General features: G+C 32.6%; 1 protein-coding gene across 5 annotated transcripts in view; it reads left to right on the forward strand.

Moving 5' to 3' along the window:
• The window catches only part of LOC142342826 (four and a half LIM domains protein 2-like), a 74,965-nt gene that overhangs the window by 45,623 nt on the left and 5,348 nt on the right, over positions 1-23,994 (forward strand). The window contains exon 1 of one of the 5 annotated variants that reach the window (XM_075394455.1): positions 5,487-5,734. The exons of the other annotated variants lie outside the window; for them this stretch is intronic. The gene's annotated coding sequence lies outside the window, so the exon portion shown is untranslated. Of the gene's footprint in view, positions 1-5,486; positions 5,735-23,994 lie in introns of those variants that run through there. 5 annotated transcript variants of the gene reach the window in all.

Here is a 23,994-nt window from a genome sequence, read left to right on the forward strand (position 1 = left end):
CGTCCAAAAGGAACATTATCTCCCTACTAGGCAGGTCACCCCTCCTGAAAATGACCAGAGCGATGTGACATTGTGACGATATATAGTGCCTTTTTGTAGCTCAAGGTGCAACTAAGTAGAGCTCAAGATAATGGCATTTACGTGGAGCAACTAAATAGAGCAATGAAACTATTAGTTGGAGCTGAAAAAGCAAAAAAAAATTTGAAGGGTTCGCAGCGCTGAAATTTTAACAAAATATTTTTGTTGGACTAAAATATTTTGTTATAAAATTGTTTGGTTTTGGCTAATATCTCATGCATTTTTTAAAACGAAACTATCAAAAGTTAATTAACTTTTTGTAATCTTTTATAATATTAATTTTTCAGGATTTTTTTTCGAAAAAAGCAGTAAACGGAAAATATTTGAGGTAATTTTTACCAAATGAAAAAAAATGTGCTGCATTGCCGATCTATTTTGTTTTTTTTCTTAATGTTTTATTTAAACTATGTTGCTTATTTCGAAGACTGTTAGTGGTTCTTTTTTTATGCCAGTTATCATAGAATAGGTTTCCAGGTAATTTATGATAAGAATGAAATACATTCAAATGTTCACTGTTCGACTTTGGATTTTGTCTTATACTTCACTATCTGTCTTAAAATTCCTTTGCAGATTTCTAAGCGCAGCCCTATTTTATATTACTTTGTTGTGCGCGAATAAGCACAATGTATTTGAATTAACTTTACGTTTTTATCTGATTGTAGTCTTTGAACTGTACCAGAACTATACCAGGCATTGGATGTTTGCCAAAGTGTTTGGTTCAGACTATTACTAATAATGCTTTTTTATTTTTCATGTTCTTTAAGGAACAAAATCAGGCAGTTTATAACCATCTTTGTCGATTGTATTGAGGCTTTCGTTTTCATAGAGAACAAATTTTTAAGATTTTTTAAATATTCAGACTGCGTTTTTGATACGGTGTAAACAAGTAAACCTAGAAGGCATGACGTGTTGGTGAAATATTGTTAGAGCTTATTATTAGCCGCCGTCAGCCTCTCAACTGCTATTATTTAGGCTTTCTCCATTTTACAATCCAAAGAATTTGAATTGTATTGGGGCGCTTTTTTTGAGATCTGTTCACACTTTTTCATGATTTTTGAAGTCAAATTGAGTAGTGATTTTGGTCACGCTGAAACAGGAAGCTGAGCGAAAAAGCGAGTGCATTTGCGGCGTGAAATTTTTTGGCTCTAATTTTAAAGTAGAGTAAGAAAACTGTGTTTGAACAAAAATTCTCTTTCTCGCTTGTGGTTTTTTGTTCACATGCGCCAATTACACTTTCGTTTTTGCTGTTTTTTTTTTCGATTTTTTGGATCCGATTGTTTTCTATACGTTTTTCCCAATCCATTCAGTTCATTCTAGGCCTAGATTGTTGTTTGCACCAAATTTTTTTTCTCGCTATTGGTTTTCTGTTCACATGAAGTATTCTGACATTGATTTTCTGTTTTTTTATCTGATTTTTTAAGAAATGGTTTCCCCAGTTCACTCATAGTCCATTCTAGGTCTAGTTGTACGTCTGCTATGTTTTTTTTAAGATCTGTTCACGCTTATTTTAACTTTTTCACGTCAGTGAGAAGTCAAATTAGAGTGGTTATTGGTGGCACTAAAGGGAGCGAAAAATAGAGTAGGTTAGAGGCATTACTTTTTCAAAATACCCTTAAAGTGGTGTGAGAAATTGGTGTTTGAACATTTTGGCGGTTTTTGAGATGTTTTTTTTCAGGTACGTCAATTTGACTTTTGTTTTCCGAGTCTCCTCTCATTCAGTGCTTTTAAGACGGTACATATGTGTTTGCGCCTATTTGCCTTTGCTTGAACTCATTAAGGGGCAGGTAAAACATTTTATGACTTTGCCACTGTTTGTTGTCTTAAAATATTACTGAATTTTAGATTTTGCTCTTTTTCAAAATTATCTGTTGTCTTATCACTTAGTACCATCAAAAGTCGAATTGGATGCTATTGAGGCATAAAAGAACCTAATTAATGCCTGGAGTTATTAGCTAGTGGTTTTCATGAATTTGACACTATTTTTTCTCAAAAGTTTTGAGTGAATTTTTCAGTTCTGCAAGTATTTACTGTACTTTTTGATGTCTCATCATTTAATTTCATTGGGGACAGGTCTCTGATGCTGCTAATAGGGGGCGTTAAGTTTATCGATACAATAGTTTTTGTTCAAAGCTAGTGCTTTCTATTACTTTGACAGTAATTGTTTTCAATAATATTGAGTTTTTTCTGTTTTACTTCGTCGTCTTAACTTAGTCTCATTATCGACAGGTCTCATTGATTGGTAAAAAGTCTTCAATTGAAGCAAGTATTTTCAATTCACAGCTATTGCTTTTTGTGACTTTTACGGTTAATCGTTTTTTTTAAATCTTAGTGGTTTTAAGTTTTGCCAGTATTTGTTGTTTTTATTGCTGTCTTATCACTTATTCCCATTGATGACTGGACTCAACGGTGGTCCTTGAGGACTCAATAAATGATGTAATTGTATCTTTCAGTAGCTGTTGCGTTCTGTGGCTTTTTTATACGAAGTGTTTTCAAAGTGTTTCAGCGAGTTTTATTGCGATGTTTGATTATTTTTGTCTTGTTATTTAGTATTGTTAGTGAGAAGACTCATCGACATCTAATGACAGGTTGCAAATTAGGAATTGAGGTATATAGTTGGCAGTTTGAGTGAATAGCAGTTGTTTTTTGATGTTGATCCTGTCTTTTCAAAAAATAAAGGTTGAATTTTTAGTCTTGCTTGTTTTTGTTTATCTTGTGGTGTTTTATTGTTTAGTATCATTACTAACAGCTCATATTTGACTTTTAAAGCGGAGTTAATGAATGTCAATTTTTTATTTAATACGTTTCTTTGAATTTTATTTCAAGATTTGTCCTGCTAGGTTTTTTTATTTCGCTTTATCTTTTGATCACGTTTTTCGTTTTATATAAGTCACGATTTTCACGTTTGACATCTGACTTGTTTCACTAACTGTTTCAACTGAATGGATTTCAGATTCGTTTGCGCATCCAATTACGCAATGTGGTGAAGACTGTCAAAGTCAAAAGATCAAAATCAAAAGAGATGGGATAAACCGATAAAACGCGGTCATTTAGTCATTGAGAAATAGGTTATCAAAGTTCATTGGATTGTTTGCTAGCTGACATTGGTATAAAGCTTAATTGCTTTCAGTTAAGACGCTGAATTATGTATAGTTTTATTATGCTTATGTTATGCAGCAAGCGCTTATGTTATGCATCAAGCGCGTCAACGGTAGCTATTTTTCGGCAATCTGCCGGCTATGTTTACTAATAAACTTACGCTCTATATCATTGTTCGGTCAGGCAACCAGATCCAAGGCTAATTTCTTTTTTCATCTCTTTTATTCTCTTTTCATTTGGCTGATCTTCATGTGCTCAGTTTTCTTATTTTGAGTGTTCATGAGAGTAGTAAGTAGCAATCATATGATTGTTTCTAATGGTTTTTTGTTACCATTATTTGAAGTACTGAATATGCTGCAATTGATTGCTATAATTTTGACACCACCAAAAATTGTAAGTTCATTTTGAGTTCTGCCATCAATTCTTGTCCTGTTTGTAACTCTGAGTGGTTTTGTTGGAATGTTGTATATGTTTTCTCTACATGTATATATGAATGGTTTCAATATGCATCAACTGCTTTAGAGTTTTTTACACTGTCTATTTTTTAATTAGGAGCGAATTTTAGAGTTTTGCCCGAACTTTTTGTTCTTTGGTTCATTGCGCCTCGTGGTTCATTGAAGCATTTATTTTAAACGTGTGTTTTTTATGCAATTTTTTTGCTTGAACGTTTTGACTTTTCGAGTGACTTTTACGCCGTTGATTTTTTGTTTTATTTTTTGCTCTGATTTAAACCGCATCAGTGGCTTTATTGAGTAGTTTTCTGTTTTTCAACAACGCAGTTTTAGTTTGATCAACAAATTTAATAGGCAGGTCTTCGTTTTAATAATTTTGACCACCTATTTTCCATGTTTGTTTTTTTTTCAAAAGATTTTCCCGTTTTTTTTTGGTTAACGAAATTGTTTATATAGTTATTAATTGCTCTCGAATGAATTTTGAAGCTTTTATTGTAAACGTGATGTGTGCGTTGTTTTATGCAAGTTTTTGCTTGACTGTTTTGAATTTTCGAGTGATTTTAACGCCCTTGACTTTTCGTTTGGCGCGACTTAAATTTTGCTCGGATTTACAAGTGGCAGCAGCTGAACTTAAGTGGCGGCAGTTTACTGTTTAAAGTCAATTGAAAAAGTGCCGAAATCGGACTATTATTTACTTTTATTAGTGGTTAAACTTTATTAGTGGTTATAGTGGTATATAATAATCTCTAATGATGTCATTTGGAGCCCCCCTTAGTGATTTTAGTTACCCCCCCCTAACTGAAGCAGGCTGCAATAGATCAGAGCTCTCACTAGTCGTTCGAGAGCAATGACAGTTTGCGTAATAGTTTCAATGAAGAATATAACTTCAAAACTTTTTGTATCGAGCTTGATAGTTATTCCATTGAATCTTGAATTTGCTTGATTTTATTTTTGTTTTCTTTTCTATATAAACATGATCATTCGGTGACTTCATGATCCATTGCATATGTCTATTGCAGAAACAAACGTACACATGCTTTATTTTTGAACCTTTCGTTTTTGCAGTTGACCGATTGAGCATAATTTTATAATTTTTTTTCATTATGTCAGTCATTTTTAAACCAACTGTTGTCACAAATTATTACTTGTCAAAGTGAGTCTTCTATTGCAGTTTCTTTTCTCAATTTACTTGACTGACTTGTTAAAGTTCAAACTTCCAATTTATTGCAATGACCAACTTAATTTGTAATTCCCCTCCTTTCTTTTATAGTTTCATGATGCTCGCTCGTGCTGAGAACGGACGAATCATTTGAAAGATCGGAGGAATGAAAGCTATCAATTTATAGTTGAACTATTTTCACTTTTATTGTTATGTTCTTGCTCTCAAAAATTGATGCTTCAAATTTCTAAAATCCAGCTTTTTGCTCAAATACTTTAATATTTTTATGCTTCTTCTCCGACTTCGTTTGCCGTTTTTGCAAATTTGTAATGCAGTATTGCTCTTATAAAGCCATATTTTTGTTTTGTGATCTATATTTTAACTCTATTTTTGTTTACAATGTTATTATATCATCTTAGGTGCTTTTGGTCTGCTAGGACAAACAGACCGGAGACCTTTGATGCTCAAATTAATTCAAAGTTGTTCAGTACTGCTGGACAAAGCTGTGTGTTGGAATGAAATTATCAGGAAGCTATCTCTCAAAATGCCATGCACACGCTCCATCACCTCACGCGATCAAACGTTTGTTATATGAAGATGAAACGGAATATCCCCTGTGTTAATATTTGATATGTATCTCATGGGTAGAGTAGATCCAACACACTCTTTGTTCATTCCTTCATTCTCTTTCTCTCTCTTTTCCAATTCATTCCTCCTGGTTGAATTACTCTACTATATTGTACTACACACTGTCACGCCTTCTCCTATTGCTCAATTTGATCCCAATTCAGTGAACACAATTTGTGTTTTTGCTCTTTGAATTGCCCGAAACAGAGTCTAATTAAGTTGGTCAGATTTCACGTTGTTTCTTTTGTCGTGTTCTTGCCTTTAGCAACAGCACTGAATTTTTAAGTTTGCGACATTCAATGTCTTGTGTCAAACCTTTATGGTATGTATCAATTGAAAATCTAATTTATCTTCGACCTTTGTGCTTTCCTTTATAAAAAGTTGCTACGAATTATTTAGATTTTAAATATTTGGGTCTTTCCCATTATAGCCCCCCCCATGAAATTATAGCCCCCCCATTATGGTATAATTACCATGATTGGGGGGGGGGGGGCTATAGGTTATCTGACCACTAAGCTGGGGGGGGGGCTATAATGGGAAAGACCCAAATATTTTTATCGTTTTCTCTGCATAGTTGAAATTAACGTCTACTTTCTTAGCACATTTTAAAGTTATATAATTTGTTTTTACGCTTTAGCTTTGTCGTGTGATATTTCCAAAAAAAAACAATGTCAATAGTTGGCTATGCTTAGCTTTTTCGGATTTTGGTTATTAGTTAAATTTGAAATTTTATGCTGTTAAATTTTATGCTGAGTGTTAAAAGGATTATTTTGCTTAATTTGTTGATTGTTATCCGTTTTCATAGCTGTGAACTTGTAAGCTGAGTGTAGCTATATTGCGATCTTTTCGTTTTTTATTTCTAGAACATTCTTGGGCTTGACTTTTTGAGTGACTTTTTCACGCATGCATGATTTCTTGCTTTTTGTGCTCTGCTTTAAATTTTCCAAAGTCTGTTTTGCTTAGTGGAAAAGATCTGTGAGTCTTATCCGGGAAAGCATGGGTTCGAACCTCTCAGTTGTTGCAACGTTTTGCGCCTATATTCTATCTCTTAAAAGTGCTCAAACTGCACATTTTACTCTATTCATTTAGTTAAATATAATTGTATTGCGCCAATTTTCAAATGTTTTTTCTCCTTTATTGCATCACATCAAATCGTCTGCATCTTTCTTATCTTGTCTAACATTGTCTTTTCTTATTTATGTTAGCTATAAAATAATTTTTCCAGCTGCACAAAAATAGGTTGTAACCGTTTCCGGGGTAAAAAATCGTAAATACTCAAAATCCATATTTTTAGCTCAACGAGTATCAAAATTTATCTTGGCGTTTATAAAAACGTTTTTCTAACAAAAATTTCAAATGGCCTTTAAGTTCTAAATGTTTAAACAAGCAGGTCATTTTCCTGCGGATACCCCCGAGCTGAAAATTTGCAAAACTAACGCTTTTTTCTAATTTTTGCCTAAGTTTCTGTTGAGGTTTCTTGTTCTGTCCAATGACTGTTGACCTTGTTCAGCTTGCTGTTCAACAATTGTTTCCGAGCTGAACATTGTAAAAATGCAAAATGTTCAATAATCAATTTTATAGTTAACAGAAAGCAGAGGTGCTGCTTATTTGGCTGGTATTGCAATATTTGATTTCGGTTTCCATTGCTTTTTGTTAGCTGAAATATCTGAAAATACAGAAATTTTTAACGCGGACAAATTTTAAAGCTGCTGGTTGTGGGTTTTTTAAAGTTTAAATTGCGTTTACCTACAGAGTTCACAAATAATAGCTTACGAAGAAGATAGCTTGCTCTTTCTCAAAATTGATCTCTCTGCCTGCTCTGTCTTTTTTTAAAGATCTGCTCCCCTTTTTTCGCATTTTTGAAGTAAATTAGAATTAAAATTAGAGTGGTGGTTTCAGCCCCGCTGGAGTTGTAAAAGGATGGAGAAAACGGATGGTTTTCAACCGTGATTTTTTTCAAGCTGCTATTAAGTGCAGTGAAGAATTGTTGTTTGAGCAAATCTTCGATTTTTGAGATTGAATTTTATGTTGGCAATTTGAGCCGTTTGTTTCTCTTTTTTCCCTGCTGAGTGCTGTTAAAATGCAACGCATGTTTTCAATTTGTGGTAAATTTCACTTGCCTGAATCCCTCAATGCGGATCTGTTTTTAATGACTGTTTGTTGGCATAAAATTCTGGGGCATAGGTGATCCAATATAATCGTATTAGTTCATTGCAAAGGTTTCTGTAACTTCGACATTTGTTTTAAAAATAATTTCGTTTTTTTTTTAATTTTGCCCGTATATTTTTCTTTTTTTGTTGTCTTTTGACTTGGTTTCATTAAAGACTTATTTTATGAGCTGCAAATTCAGTGCAATTTGCCGAAAACATCCGTTTTTAGTTAATAGTTAACGGTTTACACGCCATTGACATTATTATGCAAAAGTTTTGTGGTCTGTTTCGAGGTTTGCCAGTATATTCTTTAGGTCTTTGTCTTATGACTTAGCCTCATTAAACAATGATCTTAGTGGTTTCTAATGAGGCATAAGATAATCTAATTGTTGGCTTGAATTTATAGCGGGTTGGTTTTATAATGTCATTTAATCTCCAAAAAATTGAATACATTTTTGCACTCTTAGCCGTGTTTGTTGCTTTTGTGTTCGTGTCGTTTAAGCTCAATAATAGCATTTCTCATTGGTTTAATATAGTTTATTTTTTCTTTCAGTTTTTAGGTACGCTCAGTTGTTAAGTTGTTGATAGAATGAAATGGGTTGCTTTTTGTTTCTTCGACAATACTTTTTTTCAAAAAGATTCTTGTTTTTGCCATTTTTAACTTTTGTTTTGCGCACTTTTTACCTGTTTCTCGTTGTGAGGTTGATGCAGTCTATCAAAGTATATAGTTATCTATATGATCTGATTGATGATAATTGTGAAGCTAGTTTGCTGGAAAACATGGAGTTTTTTAATTGTTTTTTTTTCTTGTTTTTAACTTTTTGTTCGTTTTTGCGTGTTAAGGCACATGTTTTGTTGATTTTCAAAGCTTGAAGTTGCTTTAAAAATGTTGATGTTTGGGTCATAAGTTATTTCCAATTCTTTGGACCGCTGTTAGGCACTTGTCCTGTCATGTTTTTATATTCGCTTTATTTTACGATTACCTTTTTCTTGCCTAAGTCAAGATTTCACGTTTGATTGCCGACTGACCTCATTCACTGTTTCAAATCCATGAATTTTAAATTCTTTGACTCATTGGATTAAGCAAGGTAGTGAATATTTTTGTTAACAGCCTTTAGTTTATAAGCTGAGTGAAACTTGATTTTAGGATCATACTGAAACTGCATATTGACATTTATGTAAAATATCTATTGATCTTTTTACAATTCAACGATTTTGAATTGTAGTGCGTGTGCTGTCTTTTTTTAAAGATCTGTTCTCACTTTTTTACCCTTTCCCTTTCTTTTGAAGCAAAAGATAATCTGATTGCTAGTTTGATTTTATAGCGGGTTGTTTTGAAATTTCATTTTTATCTACAAAGTCGAATACATTTCTGCGTTTTAACCCGCTCTTGCTGTTTTGTTTTCTTGTCGTTTAATCTCAATAATAGCAGTTCTCATTGGCCTAATCTAGTTTAGTTTATTTTTCTTTCCAGTTGTCAACTTTGCTCAGTTATTTAGGGCTTTAAGATAGAATTATTGCTTTTCATTGCTTCGATAATACAAAAGAAATATTTTTTCCAATTTTCAATTTACTTCTGAGCACTTTTTACTAGTTTCTCGCTGATATCTACATGGTTGGTGCATGCAACCTAACAAATTTTTTTGAACTGTTTTCTGTTTTAATTTTTTTTTTTCGTTTTTGTGCATCTAGGCGCATGTTATGTTGACTATCAAAGCTTGAAGTTGCTATAAAAATTGTGATGTTTGGTTAATTATTTAATTCAATTTTTTGATTTGTTGTTCGGGACTTGTCCCTTTTTGTCTATAAGTTCGCTTTACTTTACGATTACTTTTTTGTTTTACCTAAGTCGAGATTTTCTTGTTTGGTTGCCGACTGACCTCACTAACTGTTAAACTGAATGGCTTTTAAATTCTTTCAGTCATTGGATTAGGCAAGGCAGTGAATGTGGTGAAAGTCCAAAGAGCAAAATCAAACTACTCGGGATAAATCCATAAAGCCCGGCCATTAAGTTGTAGTGCATTATGTTTTCAAATTTGATTAGAGCGATTACTGGCCGGATTTCAAAGTTAGTTTTTTTCTCAATAGCCTTCAGTTTATCTGTTGAATTGAAGCATAATTTTTAGAATCAGATTGACATTAGAACTTTTTTTGACATATAGGTATGATATCTGTCATTATCTGAATTTGAATTGTTTTGCTTGTGCTGTCCTTAAAGATTTCTTCACACTTTTGTTTTATCCTTCCTTGTCAATGAGAAGTCAAATTGGAATTGTGATTTCATTTAAATTGGAGCATTAAGACGAGTGAAATTTGAATTGGCAAATGGAGTGGTTTTTTCAAAGTGAATTTAAAGTGAAGTGAGAGAATGGTATTTAAACCAGTTTTCGGTTGTTGAGTGCAATTTTTTTCACGTATGGCAATAAGAGTTCAGATTTTGCTGTTTTTTTTTCATTTTCTGTACGAATTTTTAAGTGGCTCTTGTTTAAACAACTGAAAAGGCAAACAACTTAGAATACTGACAATGTTTGTCTTATGAAGTAAAAAAAGATGTTTTTTGTTTTTGCCAGTTCTTGCCGCTTTTTTAATTTTTTCTTTTTATTATCATCATTGATAGCTATTAATGGCTTCATTGAAGCTTGTTTAAATTTATAATGTAGTTCGGTTTTGTTCTCACTTGGTCTTATTATAGACAGCTGTAATTGGATTCCTTACGCGTCCCATTTATAAAACGATTTAATCGTATTCTCACATTAAACGGTTTCAACTAATTTGACGTCACCTGCTTTCAAAAATATTAATTTTTTTCTTGGTTTGTAGTTCTTTTGTTGTTCTACCACTCAAATGTGTTTTGTTACAAATGAGGCATAGGCTATCCAATGTATTCATTTTAGTTCATTGCTATGGTTTCTTTGCATTTGTTTTAACAAATGGTTATTTTGAGTTTTGTTCGTATTTTTTATGGTCTTATGACTTGGTTTCATTAAGGACTATTTTTATGAGCTGCTAAAGCGACAAAATTTGATGAAAACAATCATCTTTAGTTCATAGTTAATGTTTTATATGCCATTGGCATTGTTTTCATTGAAAAATAGTGTGGTTTATTTCGAGGTTTGCCAGTGTTTTCTTTAGTTTGATGTTAGCCTCATTAAAGAGAGATCTTAGGAGTTTCTTATGGAGCAAAAGATATTTTGATTGCTATTTTGAGTTTATAGCGGGTTGTTTTGTAATTTTGTAATGTCATTTTTAATCAACAAAGTTGAATACATTTCTGCATTTTTACCCGCTTTTGCTGCTTTTGTGTTCTTGTCGTTTAATCTCAATAATAGCAGTTCTCATTGGCCTAATCTAGTTTAATTTATTTTTTTATTTTCAGTTTTCAGCTTTGCTCAATTATTAAGGGCTTTAGGATGGAATTATTGCTTTTCATTGCTTCGATTATACCTTTTTTCAAAAACAAACAGATTTTTGTCAATTTTCAATTTATTTTTGAGCTTTTTTTTACTTGTTTCTTGTATAATATCTGTTGATCTTTTTACATTTCAATGAATTTGAATTGTGTTGCGTGTGCTGTCTTTTTTTTAAAGATCTGTACTGACTTTTCTACCCTTCCCCTTTCTTATGAAGCAAAAGACATTTGTTTGCTAGTTTGAGTTTATAGCGGGTTGTTTTGAATTTTCTTTTTTTATCTACAAAGTCGAATACATTTCTGCATTTTTACCCGCTTTTGCTGCTTTTGTTTTCTTGTCGTTTAATCTCAATAATAGCAGTTCTCATTGGCCTAATCTAGTTTAATTTATTTTTCTTTCTTTTCAGTTTTCAATTTTGCTCAGTTATTAAGGGCTTTAAGATAGAATTATTGCTTTTCTTTGCTTCGATAATAAAAAAGAAAGTTTTTTTTCAATTTTCAGTTTACTTTCGAGCACTTTTTATAAGTTTCTCGCTGATATCTGCAAGATTGGTGCATGCAACCTAACAAAGAGTTTTTGGAACTGTTTTCGATTTTAAACTTTTTGTTCGTTTTTGTGCATTTAGGCACATGTTTTGTTGGTAATCAAAGCTTGATGTTGCTATGAAAGATGGTGATGCTTGTTTCATTAGTTAATTTAATTCTTTCAATTGTTGTTCGGGATTTGTCCCTTCTTGTCTATAAATTTGCTTTACTTTACGATTACCTTTTTGTTTTACATAAGTCAAGATTTTCCGTTTGGTTGCCGACTGACCTCATTCAATGTTTCAAATCCATGAATTTTAATTTCTTTAACTCATTGGATTACGCAAGGTAGTGAATATTTTTGTTAACAGACTTCAGTTTATAACGTGAGTGAAACTTGATTTTAAGATCATACTGAAACTGCATAGCCAATTAGAACTTTTTTGTCCTTTATGTATAATATCTGTTGATCTTTTTACATTTCAACGAATTTGAATTGTGTTGCGTGTGCTGTCTTTTTTTAAAGATCTGTACTGACTTTTTTAACCTTCCCCTTTCTTATGAAGCAAAAGATATTTGATTGCTAGTTTGAGTTTATAGCGGGTTGTTTTGAATTTTCTTTTTTTATCTACAAAGTCGAATACATTTCTGCTTTTTTAACCGCTTTTGCTGCTTTTGTTTTCTTTTCGTTTAATCTCATTAATAGCAGTTCTCATTGGCCTAATCTAGTTTAATTTATTTTTCTTTGTTTTCAGTTTTCAACTTTGCTCAGTGATTAAGGGCTTTAAGATAGAATTATTGCTTTTCTTTGCTTCGATAATAAAAAAGAAAGTTTTTTTTCAATTTTCAGTTTACTTTTGAGCACTTTCTATAAGTTTCTCGCTGATATCTGTAAGATTGGTGCATGCAACCTAACAAAGAGTTTTTGGAACTGTTTTCCATTTTAAACTTTTTGTTCGTTTTTGTGCTTTTAGGCACATGTTTTGTAGATAATCAAAGCTTGATGTTGCTATGAAAGATGGAGATGCTTGGTTCATTAGTTAATTCAATTCTTTCAATTGTTGTTCGGGATTTGTCCCTTCTTGTCTATAAATTTGCTTTACTTTACGATTACCTTTTTGTTTTACATAAGTCAAGATTTTCCCGTTTGATTGACGACTGACCTCATTCAATGTTTCAAATCCATGAATTTTAATTTCTTTAACTCATTGGATTACGCAAGGTAGTGAATGTTTTTGTTAACAGACTTCAGTTTATAACCTGAGTGAAATTTGATTTTAAGATCATACTGAAACTGCATAACCAATTGGAACATTTTTTGTCATTTATGTATAATATCAGTTGATCTTTTTACAATTCAACGAATTTGAATTGTATTGCGCGTGCTGTCTTTTTTTAAAGATCTGTGCTCACTTTTTTTGCCCTTCCCCTCTCTTATGAAGCAAAAGATATTTGATTGCTAGTTTGAGTTTATAGCGGGTTGTTTTGAAATTTCTTTTGTTATCTACAAAGTCGAATATATTTCTTCATTTTTACCCGCTTTTGCTGCTTTTGTTTTCTTGTCGTTTAATCTCAATAATAGCAGTTCTCAGTGGCCTAGTCTAGTTTAATTTATCTTTCTTTCTTTTCAGTTTTCAACTTTGCTCAGTTATTACGTGCTTTAAGATAGAATTATTGCTTTTCTTTGCTTCTATAATACAAAAGAAAGATTTTTTCCAATTTTTAGTTTACTTTTGAGCACTTTTTATAAGTTTCTCGCTGATATCTGCAAGATTGGTGCATGCAACCTAACAAAGAGTTTTTGGAACTAATTCCGATTTTAAACTTTTTGTTCGTTTTTGTGCATTTAGGCACATGTTCTGTTGATAATCAAAGCTTGATGTTGCTATGAAAGATGGTGATGCTTGGTTCATTAGTTAATTCAATTCTTTCAATTGTTGTTCGGGATTTGTCCCTTCTTGTCTATAAATTTGCTTTACTTTACGATTAGCTTTTTGTTTTACATAAGTCAAGATTTTCCCGTTTGATTGCCGACTGACCTCATTCAATGTTTCAAATCCATGAATTTTAATTTCTTTAACTCATTGGATTACGCAAGGTAGTGAATATTTTTGTTAACAGACTTCAGTTTATAACCTGAGTGAAATTTGATTTTAGGATCATACTGAAACTGCATAGCCAATTAGAACATTTTTTGTCATTTATGTATAATATCTGTTGATCTTTTTACAATTCAACGAATTTGAATTTTGTTGCGTGTGCTGTCTTTTTTTAAAGATCTGTGCTGACTTTTTTACCCTTCCCCTTTCTTGTGAAGCAAAAGATTTTTGATTGCTAGTTTGAGTTTATAGCGGGTTGTTTTGACTTTTCTTTTTTTAATCTACAAAGTCGAATACATTTCTGCATTTTTACCCGCTTTTGCTGCTTTTGTTTTCTTGTTTAATCTCAATAATAGCAGTTCTCATTGGCCTAATCTAGTTTAATTATTTTTTTTTCTTTTCGGTTTTCAACTTTGCTCAGTTATTAAGGGCTTTAAGATAGAATTATTGCTTTTCTTTGCTTCGATAATACAAAAGAAAGATTTTTTCCAATTTTCAGTTTACTTTTGAGCACTTTTTATAAGTTTCTCGCTGATATCTGCAAGATTGGTGCATGCAACCTAACAAAGAGTTTTTGGAACTGTTTTCGATTTAACTTTTTGTTCGTTTTTGTGCATCTAGGCACATGTTTTGTTGATAATCAAAGCTTGATGTTGCTATGAAAGATGTTGATGCTTGGTTCATTAGTTAATTCAATTCTTTCCATTGTTGTTCGGGATTTGTCCCTTCTTGTCTATAAATTTGCTTTACTTTACGATTAGCTTTTTGTTTTACATAAGTCAAGATTTTCCCGTTTGATTGCCGACTGACCTCATTCAATGTTTCAAATCCATGAATTTTAATTTCTTTAACTCATTGGATTACGCAAGGTAGTGAATATTTTTGTTAACAGACTTCAGTTTATAACCTAAGTGAAACTTGATTTTAGGATCATACTGAAACTGCATAGCCAATTAGAACAATTTTTGTCATTTATGTATAATATCTGTTGATCTTTTTACAATTCAACGAATTTGAATTTTGTTGCGTGTGCTGTCTTTTTTTAAAGATCTGTGCTGACTTTTTTACCCTTCCCCTTTCTTATGAAGCAAAAGATATTTGATTGCTAGTTTGAGTTTACAGCGGGTTGTTTTGAATTTTCTTTTTTTTATCTACAAAGTCGAATACATTTCTGCATTTTTACCCGCTTTTGCTGCTTTTGTTTTCTTGTCGTTTAATCTCAATAATAGCAGTTCTCATTGGCCTAATCTAGTTTAATTTATTTTTCTTTCTTTTCAGTTTTCAATTTTGCTCAGTTATTAAGGGCTTTAAGATAGAATTATTGCTTTTCTTTGCTTCGATAATACAAAAGAAAGATTTTTTCCAATTTTCAGTTTACTTTTGAGCACTTTTTATAAGTTTCTCGCTGATATCTGCAAGACTGGTGCATGCAACCTAACAAAGAGTTTTTGGAACTGTTTTCGATTTTAAACTTTTTGTTCGTTTTTGTGCATCTAGGCACATGTTTTGTTGATAATCAAAGCTTGATGTTGCTATGAAATATGGTGATGCTTGGTTCATTAGTTAATTCAATTCCTTCAATTGTTGTTCGGGATTTGTCCCTTCTTATCTATAAATTTGCTTTACTTTACGATTAGCTTTTTGTTTTACATAAGTCAAGATTTTCCGTTTGATTGCCGACTGACCTCATTCAATGTTTCAAATCCATGAATTTTAATTTCTTTAACTCATTGGATTACGCAAGGTAGTGAATATTTTTGTTACAGACTTCAGTTTATAACCTGAGTGAAACTTGATTTTAAGATCATACTGAAACTGCATAGCCAATTGGAACATTTTTTGTCATTTATGTATAATATCAGTTGATCTTTTTACAATTCAACGAATTTGAATTGTATTGCGCGTGCTGTCTTTTTTTAAAGATCTGTGCTCACTTTTTTGCCCTTCCCCTCTCTTATGAAGCAAAAGATATTTGATTGCTAGTTTGAGTTTATAGCGGGTTGTTTTGAAATTTCTTTTGTTATCTACAAAGTCGAATATATTTCTTCATTTTTACCCGCTTTTGCTGCTTTTGTTTTCTTGTCGTTTAATCTCAATAATAGCAGTTCTCAATGGCCTAGTCTGGTTTAATTTATTTTTTTTTTCTTTTCAGTTTACAGCTTTGCTCAGTTATTAAGGGCATTAAGATAAATTTATTGCTTTTCATTGCTTCGATAATACTTATTTTCAAAAAGAAAAATTTTTTTCCAATTTTCAATTTCCTTTTGAGCACTTTTTTCTAGTTTCTCGCTGATATCTGCAAGATTGGTGCATGCAACCTAGCAAAGTTCTTGAACTGTTTTCGGTTTTAAACTTTTTGATCGTTTTTGTTAATTTTTCATATGCCATTGGCATTATTTCCATTGGTGTGGTTTGTTTCGAGGTGTGGTTTGTTTCGAGGCAAAATGGTGTGGTTTGTTTCGAGGTTTGCCAGTGTTTTCTTTAGTTTGGTGGTACCCTCATTAAAGAGAGATCTTAGGAGTTTCTTATGAAGCGAAAGATATTCTGATTGCTATTTTGAGTTTATAGCGAGTTGTTTTTTAATGTCATTTTTTAATCAACAAAGTTGAATATATTTCTGTATTTTTACCCGCTTTTGCTGCTTTTGTGTTCTTGTCGTTTAATCTCAATTATAGCAGTTCTCAGCGGCCTAATCTAGTTTAATTTATATTTTTTTCTTTTCAGTTGTCAGCTTTGCTCAATTATTAAGGGCTTTAGGATGGAATTATTGCTTTTCATTGCTTCGATAATACTTATTTTCAAAAAAAAGATTTTTTCCAATTTTCAATTTTTCAATATACTTTTGAGCACTTTACTTGTTTTTTGTTGATATCTGCAAGATTGGTGCATGGAACCTAACAAAGTTTTTGAACTGTTTTCGGTTTTGAACTTTTTTTCGTTTTTTTGTGCATCTAGGCGCATGTTTTGTTGACTATTAAAGCTTGATGTTGCTATGAAAATAGTGATATTTGGTTCATTAGTTAATTCAATTCTTTCAATTGTTGTTCGGGACTTGTCCCTTCTTGTCTATAAATTCGCTTTACTTTACTGTTACCTTTTTGTTTTACCTAAGTCGAGATTTTCTTGTTTGGTTGCCGACTGACCTCACTCACTGTTAAACTGAATGACTTTTAATTTCTTTCAGTCATTGGATTAGGCAAGGCTTTAAGATAGAATTATTGCTTTTCATTGCTTCGATAATACAAAAGAAATATTTTTTCCAATTTTCAATTTACTTCTGAGCACTTTTTACTAGTTTCTCGCTGATATCTACATGGTTGGTGCATGCAACCTAACAAATTTTTTTGAACTGTTTTCTGTTTTAATTTTTTTTTTCGTTTTTGTGCATCTAGGCGCATGTTATGTTGACTATCAAAGCTTGAAGTTGCTATAAAAATTGTGATGTTTGGTTAATTATTTAATTCAATTTTTTGATTTGTTGTTCGGGACTTGTCCCTTTTTGTCTATAAGTTCGCTTTACTTTACGATTACTTTTTTGTTTTACCTAAGTCGAGGTTTTCTTAATTGGTTGCCGACTGACCTGACACACTGTTAAACTGAGTGAATTTTAAATTCTTTCAGTCATTGGATTAGGCAAGGCAGTGAATGTGGTGAAAGTCCAAAGACCAAAATCAAAGTACTCGGGATCAATCCATAAAGCCCGGACATTAAGTTGTAGTGCATTATGTTTTCAAAATTGATTAAGGCGATTACTGGCCGGATTTCAAAGTTTTTTTCTCAACAGCCTTCAGTTTATCTGTTGAATTGAAGTATAAATTTTAGAATCAGATTGACATTAGAACACTTTTTGACATATAGGTATAATATATGTCATTATCTGAATTTGAATTGTACTGCTTGTGCTGTCTTTAAAGATCTGTTCACACTTTTGTTTTACCCTTCCTTTTAACTTGGAGCATTAAGACGAGTGAAGTTTCAATTCCTAAATGGCGTGGTTTTTTTCAAAGTGATTTTAAAGTGAAGTGAGAGAATGGTATTTGTACAGGTTTTCAGTTGTTGAGTGCAATTTTTTTCACGTGTGGCAATAAGAGTTCAGATTTCTTGTTGATATCTGCAAGATTGGTGCATGCAACCTAACAAAGAGTTTTTGAACTGTTTTCTATTTTAGAGTTTTGTTCGTTTTTGTGCATCTAGGCACATGTTGTGTTGATTATCAAAGCTTGATGTTGATGCTTGGTTAATTCAAAAGAAAGATTTTTTCCAATTTTTAGTTTACTTTTGAGCACTTTTTATAAGTTTCTTGCTGATATCTGCAAGATTGGTGCATGCAACCTAACAAAGAGTTTTTGGAACTGTTTTCGATTTAACTTTTTGTTCGTTTTTGTGCATCTAGGCACATGTTTTGTTGATAATCAATGCTTGATGTGGCTATGAAAGATGGTGATGCTTGGTTCATTAGTTAATTCAATTCTTTCAATTGTTGTTCGGGACTTGTCCCTTCTTGTCTATAAATTCGCTTTACTTTACTGTTACCTTTTTGTTTTACCTAAGTCGAGATTTTCTTGTTTGGTTGCCGACTGACCTCACTCACTGTTAAACTGAATGACTTTTAATTTCTTTCAGTCATTGGATTAGGCAAGGCAGTGATTGCGGTGAAAATCCAAAGAGAAAAATCAAATTACTCGGGATAAATCCATAAATCCCGGCCATTAAGTTGTAGTGCATTTTTTTTCGATGTCTTTAGAGCGATTACTGGCCGGATTTAAAAATCAGTTTTTTGCGCAACAGCCTTCAGTTTATCTGTTGAATTGAAGCATATTTTTTAGAATCAGATTGACATCAGATCATTTTTTTGACATATGGGTATAATATCTGTCATTATCTGATTTTGAATTTTATTGCTTGTGCTCTCTTTAAAGAGTTGTTCGCACTTTTGTTTTACCCTTCCTTGTCAATGAGAAGTCAAATTGGAATTGTGATTTCCTTTAAATTGGAGCATTAAGACGAGTGAAATTTCAATTGCTAAATGGCGTGGTTTTTTTCAAAGTGATTTTAAAGTGAAGTGAGAGAATGGTATTTAAACAGGTGTTCGGTTGTTGAGTGCAATTTTCTTTACGTGTGGCAATATGAGTTCAGATTTTGCTGTTTTTTTTGCATGTTCTGTACGAAAGTGTTACTTGTTTAAACACCTGAAAAGGCAAACAACTTAGAAGACTGACAATATTTGTCTTCTTGAAATAAAAAAAGATGTTTTTTTCTCTTTTGCCGGTTGTAGCCGCTTTTCTATTGTTTTTTATTTATCATTATTGATAGCTATAAATGGCTTCATTGAAGCTTGTTTAAATGTTTGTTGGAGCTATTTTTTGTTCTCACTTGGTCTCATTATAGACAGCTGTAAGTGGATTCCTTACGCGTCCAATTTTTAAAAGGAGTTAATCATGTTTTCAAATTAAACGGTTCTAACTACTTTGACGTCACCTGCTTTCACCTGCTCGCATTGGGTTTCTCAGTAGGCATATTTGAGTTTATAGTTTTTCATTTTCAAAGCTGTGGGTTTTAACGACTTTGACACGACTGGTTTTCAATTAATATTCGAGGTTTTTGCATCAGACCGTTCTCGTAATTGTTTCTTGATGTCCTGTCGGTTGGTCTCATTAATCATAGGTCTTATTTGATCTCCAATTAGGCATAATTGGGTTTTTTAATGCTTATTTTCTTGGCTAATAATTTTTTTGCCTTCAATGCCATTGGTTTTTGGTTGTTTTTGACAATTGGTTTTTGAGGTTTTCATGCTTGCCTGTATTTGCTGCTAGTTTCGCTGCATGGTTGTTTTCAGTGCTGCTTTGTTTGCAGTGGTTTTCTCTAAAGCTTATATCTGCCCTCTAAACTGCTATTGTCTGAACGTTTTTTGAGGCTGACGTTGTTGGGAATAACAACCTAAAGGAGATGACATTCTGAAAGAAATGACATAAATTTGTTTTTTTCCTTTTTTTGTAGTTTTTTTTACTTTCGTGGAGGTTTTGGTAATTGTTTTGTTGTTTTAATCGGAGGTTGATATTGTTGGCTTCAGTTGCTTCAATTCTTTGAATTGTTAATCAGGACTGGTCTTGCTATGTTTTCGTTTTCTGTTTCTGTCGCGATATGTTTCAGGTGGGTCAACGGCAGCTATTTTCCAGAAATTTTCCAGCTATTTTTTTGAGATAATTTTGATTTTTTGGAGCCAATTTTTATCTTGGTATTAGTTGATAATTATTTTTACCCTAAATGAGAAATGAGCGAATTTCCATGTATGTTAGTTTTTGTCGTTTTATCGAGTGCTGTCCGACAATTTTCCAATTATTTATTAACTGTTAGATATTTTGACTCGTTTCAGCTTCCGTTTAGCTTCCGTAGAATTGATGAATAAGGGATCTCGTGAGGTTTTATTTAATTTATTACAAGGATTGATGAAGTTTTTGTTTCATGTAGATTTTCGACATAATAGAAGTGCTCATTTGACGTTTTGATCAATAATCAGTAATTTACTACGATTGTTTCAATAAAAAACATTCACATTTTTTAAAATTAATATATTGTTTAATTTAAAAGGTATTACAAAAGTGCAATTTTCGTAAATACTGTTTAAACTTACCAGAAGAATAATTTTTGCTGTCTTAAGTTTTCATTTTTGCTAACTCACATTACTTTTTTTAAATAGTAGTCACAATTTTATCCATCCTTTTTTGTCATCTTATACCACGCAGTCTAGGATTTTTTATGGAGAGCATTCAATAATTAGTATGTTTTTGATTGTCACAAACAAATAAGAGTGGTTCAGACATTGATCCTTTCAAGCTTTTCGATTCTTCTGTGGCTCGGCTGGGGTGGGGGTTCGGGTGACTGCTGGCGCCTGGAGTTAATCTGGTGATGTCAGCTTCTGTGCTTTGATTCTAAAAGAGCAAATCTCTTAATCTCATTCTCTATAATGCCTCTGCATTGATTTCCACTACTTTCTATTGCCATAATGCACTCGAATAAAGTATGTTAGTATTCGGCTTTGAAAGCCCCTTTGATGCTCTTTTCTACTCTTACAGTTAATCTTAGCTAGGTTTTTTATGCTCGTGAGTTCAGTGCACTGTACATGCATGCACGTGTGCAGACTTAAAAATTTTAGATTCCGAGAAAAGAAAAACCCATTGTTTATGTTTATTCGAAACAATATCATTTAGTGTTTCTGAACATGTTCTCAACTTCTATCAGAGCCTCTTGACCAAATGTTTACCCATCTGCGTTCAGTTTTCTTAACACTCAAATTTTGGATATTGAATAGTTTCATTGCTGTTCACATTTTTATAAAAACTGCTTTATTTGTATCTGACTGCTAATGGATGTAAATTTTCTTTCCATTTATTTATCATAATTTACTTTGACATTGGGATTTACTTTAGCTAGTTATAACCACGTTGTATTTGGCTTTTCGCACTGTAAAATTTTTATTGGCGACAATTTTGAAAACACTGAAACCGCAAAGCACATCTTGTCATGAAAAACAAACACGTGCCAGTTCCAAAACAAACCTTTTGTTTGGAACTGTTTTTTTCTGGTTTCGATGAATTGGTTCACATTTCTGTACCTACTTCGATGTTTTTATTTTTGTTTTTGTTCGAAAAGTGCTTCGGCGTTACTTTGTCTTCGTATATTTTGTTGGTCAATTCTGACTACACGAGTTTTAGCTGAAGTAGTAGGGAATGAAATAGACTAACTGGTGACAATGTGGGATAATTTTGTGTTGTTTTGAACTTTTTTGAACAATTGTGCTCAGCAAGCTTGAATTGATGTTGCAACTAATGAATACTCAGAATTCAATTCTCAATCAATTCTGAATCAATTTTTTTCTTTCATTTTTTCACCAAGTATTTTTGTCGACCGTTTTCAGGTTTTTTTCTTTTGGTATCAGTTTCTAGAACCTTACCTCTGTATCGAAATGTCAACACAAATTGATTAAAAGTTGAGTGAATGAATCTGAAACCCTGATTTGCAATATTGTCGAAGATTTTAACTCGTAAACTTCAACCAATTGACTTCAAAGGTTAAAATCAATTTTAACAGGTATTTTTCCGGAAGACCTAAAACGAGCACAAGTAATTCCGCTGTATAAAGGGGATAGTAAAGCAGATATTAATAATTATCGACCCATATCATTGCTCATTGTATTTAGTAAAATTTTTGAAACGATAATGTACAATCGCATCTATCAGTACCTAGAACATTTCCAGCTTCTCTATTCAAAACAATTTGGATTTAGGAAAAAGCATTCAACGATTGATGCGATTGCAGAACTCACTGAGCGGTTGCGAGAGAATTATAAATCAAGAACAGTTACCAGTACAGTTTTTCTGGACCTAAAGAAAGCTTTCGACACTATTGATCACGGCATCTTAGGGAAGAAATTGACTCGTTACGGAATATGTGGCAATGCTAGAAATTGGATTCTTAGTTTTGTAACCGGTCGCTCGCAACGTACCGTTTGTAATGGTTTTTCATCGGATTGGCGTGAATTAAGTTATGGCGTCCCGCAAGGTTCAGTATTAGGACCGCTCCTGTTTCTCATATACGTGAACGACCTCTCGGAAGCTTGTAAAAAAGCAGACGTTTACCAATTTGCCGACGATACGAACGTAAGCGCCCTTGAATGTTCAATTTCGGAATTAAAAGATGACTTAGAATCGTTATCTCGATGGTTACGCGTTAATAAGCTGACACTAAACCTTAAAAAAACATCACAAGTAAATTTCTCGATTACAGGTGCCTCTAGTTCTAGTTCTATCTCAAACATTGGTATATCCATAAATGATTCTACTATTAAAATTGATAATTGTTGTCGCTATCTAGGATTATATATTCATTATAAGCTGCAGTTCAGAGATCATATTAATACAGTGGTGGTTAAACTAACGAAGCAGAGTGGTATCATTTCAAAGTTGAGACATTATGTACCACGAAGTACTTTAATACGTTATTATGAGGCTAATGTCAAGCCACTTATTCAGTATGGAGTCTTGATATATGGCTGCACAAGTTTTTCAAATCTTTGCGATATCGAAAAATTACAAAGGAAAATTTTCCGACTAATTTTCTTCAAACGGTTTAAGGATAGCATATCTCCTCTTTTGTTGAAACACGGTGTACTTACCGTGCATGAGCTGTACGTTTATGAGCTCTTAAAGTTTGTACTTCGATCAGTGCTATCACTTCATTCAGAATCGTATCTCAATAATATCTTCACTTTTAAAAATCAAGATGCGTATTTAACTAGGAGATCTTCAACTGGAGTTATGGCTATGCCGGCTGCTAAAAATAAGTTTCAAAGGGTTTCGCTGAAATATCGTGGCGCAAAGCTATTCAATATACTTCGCCAAAATAATATCGTACCGCAACTATGCATGATGAATAAAGATATATTCAACAACCTTGTTCATAGAATAAAAGACAATTATATTCTTGGCAATACAGAGCTGACAAAGATTATTTTCCAACTATAAAATTAAGCGATCACTATATACCTGTTGCTTTGTTATTAAAATTTTTTTTTTACAATTACAAGGGAATTATGATGTCGTTCGAAATGTGTTTTTTGGATAATTTGTCACATCCCTGCAACTCCTGGAAATTCTTTGAAAATAGTTGAAAAATATACGCAAAATTTTGTGCGGTGCCTTCGTAGAAGGCACCGCGACTCGATTTCTGCTGTCAAAAATCACTTTTTTCAATTTCTAAAGACAGTTTTTGTCACTTTTTCCTCCTTCATAGGAACATTTGACAAAACACAACAATTTTAACTTCGTACGTTGCTCTCTGCTGTAAACAAGTTTCAATTCGATGCAGTTAAAGTACTTATCTTCGGGCTCTGGTGGAGCAATAAGTTCGAGCAGTTAAAAGGTTGCTAAAAAAGAAATCATTTATAAAATGGCAAGAATATTAAATTGAAAAAAAAAATTAAGTTTATCCACTCTTACGTTTGTATTACAGGGCACACTGGAAAGAAGGTCTAAGGACCTCGTTGCGCGTCCTTTCCCAGCCTAAAATAATCTTGAATAAATTTTCAATTTGTTTGTTGGATATATCAAATGCTTTTATTTTTCGATGTTTGATTGTGATCTATGTCGTGTTTTGATTATCCTTCTTTGTACATTTAATTTATGGGCCGGGATAAATTAACTCTCTCTCTCTCTCTTTTATGTATAATGAAGATATGTCGGCTGTTTTCGGTTCTAGTCTGCTAAGTGTTAGTCAGATGTCTATTTCCATTATGTTGAAGGAAAGTTATGACATTGCTTCCGAAATGACGAATTGTCCAACTTGTGCTATAACATTGGGAAAATTTGCGCTCAGCTCATATTTAAAACTGCCCTGCAATGAT

The sequence above is a fragment of the Convolutriloba macropyga genome, chromosome 1 (assembly GCF_964194025.1).
Source record: "Convolutriloba macropyga chromosome 1, txConMacr16.3, whole genome shotgun sequence".
NCBI classification, from domain to species: domain Eukaryota; kingdom Metazoa; phylum Xenacoelomorpha; order Acoela; family Convolutidae; genus Convolutriloba; species Convolutriloba macropyga.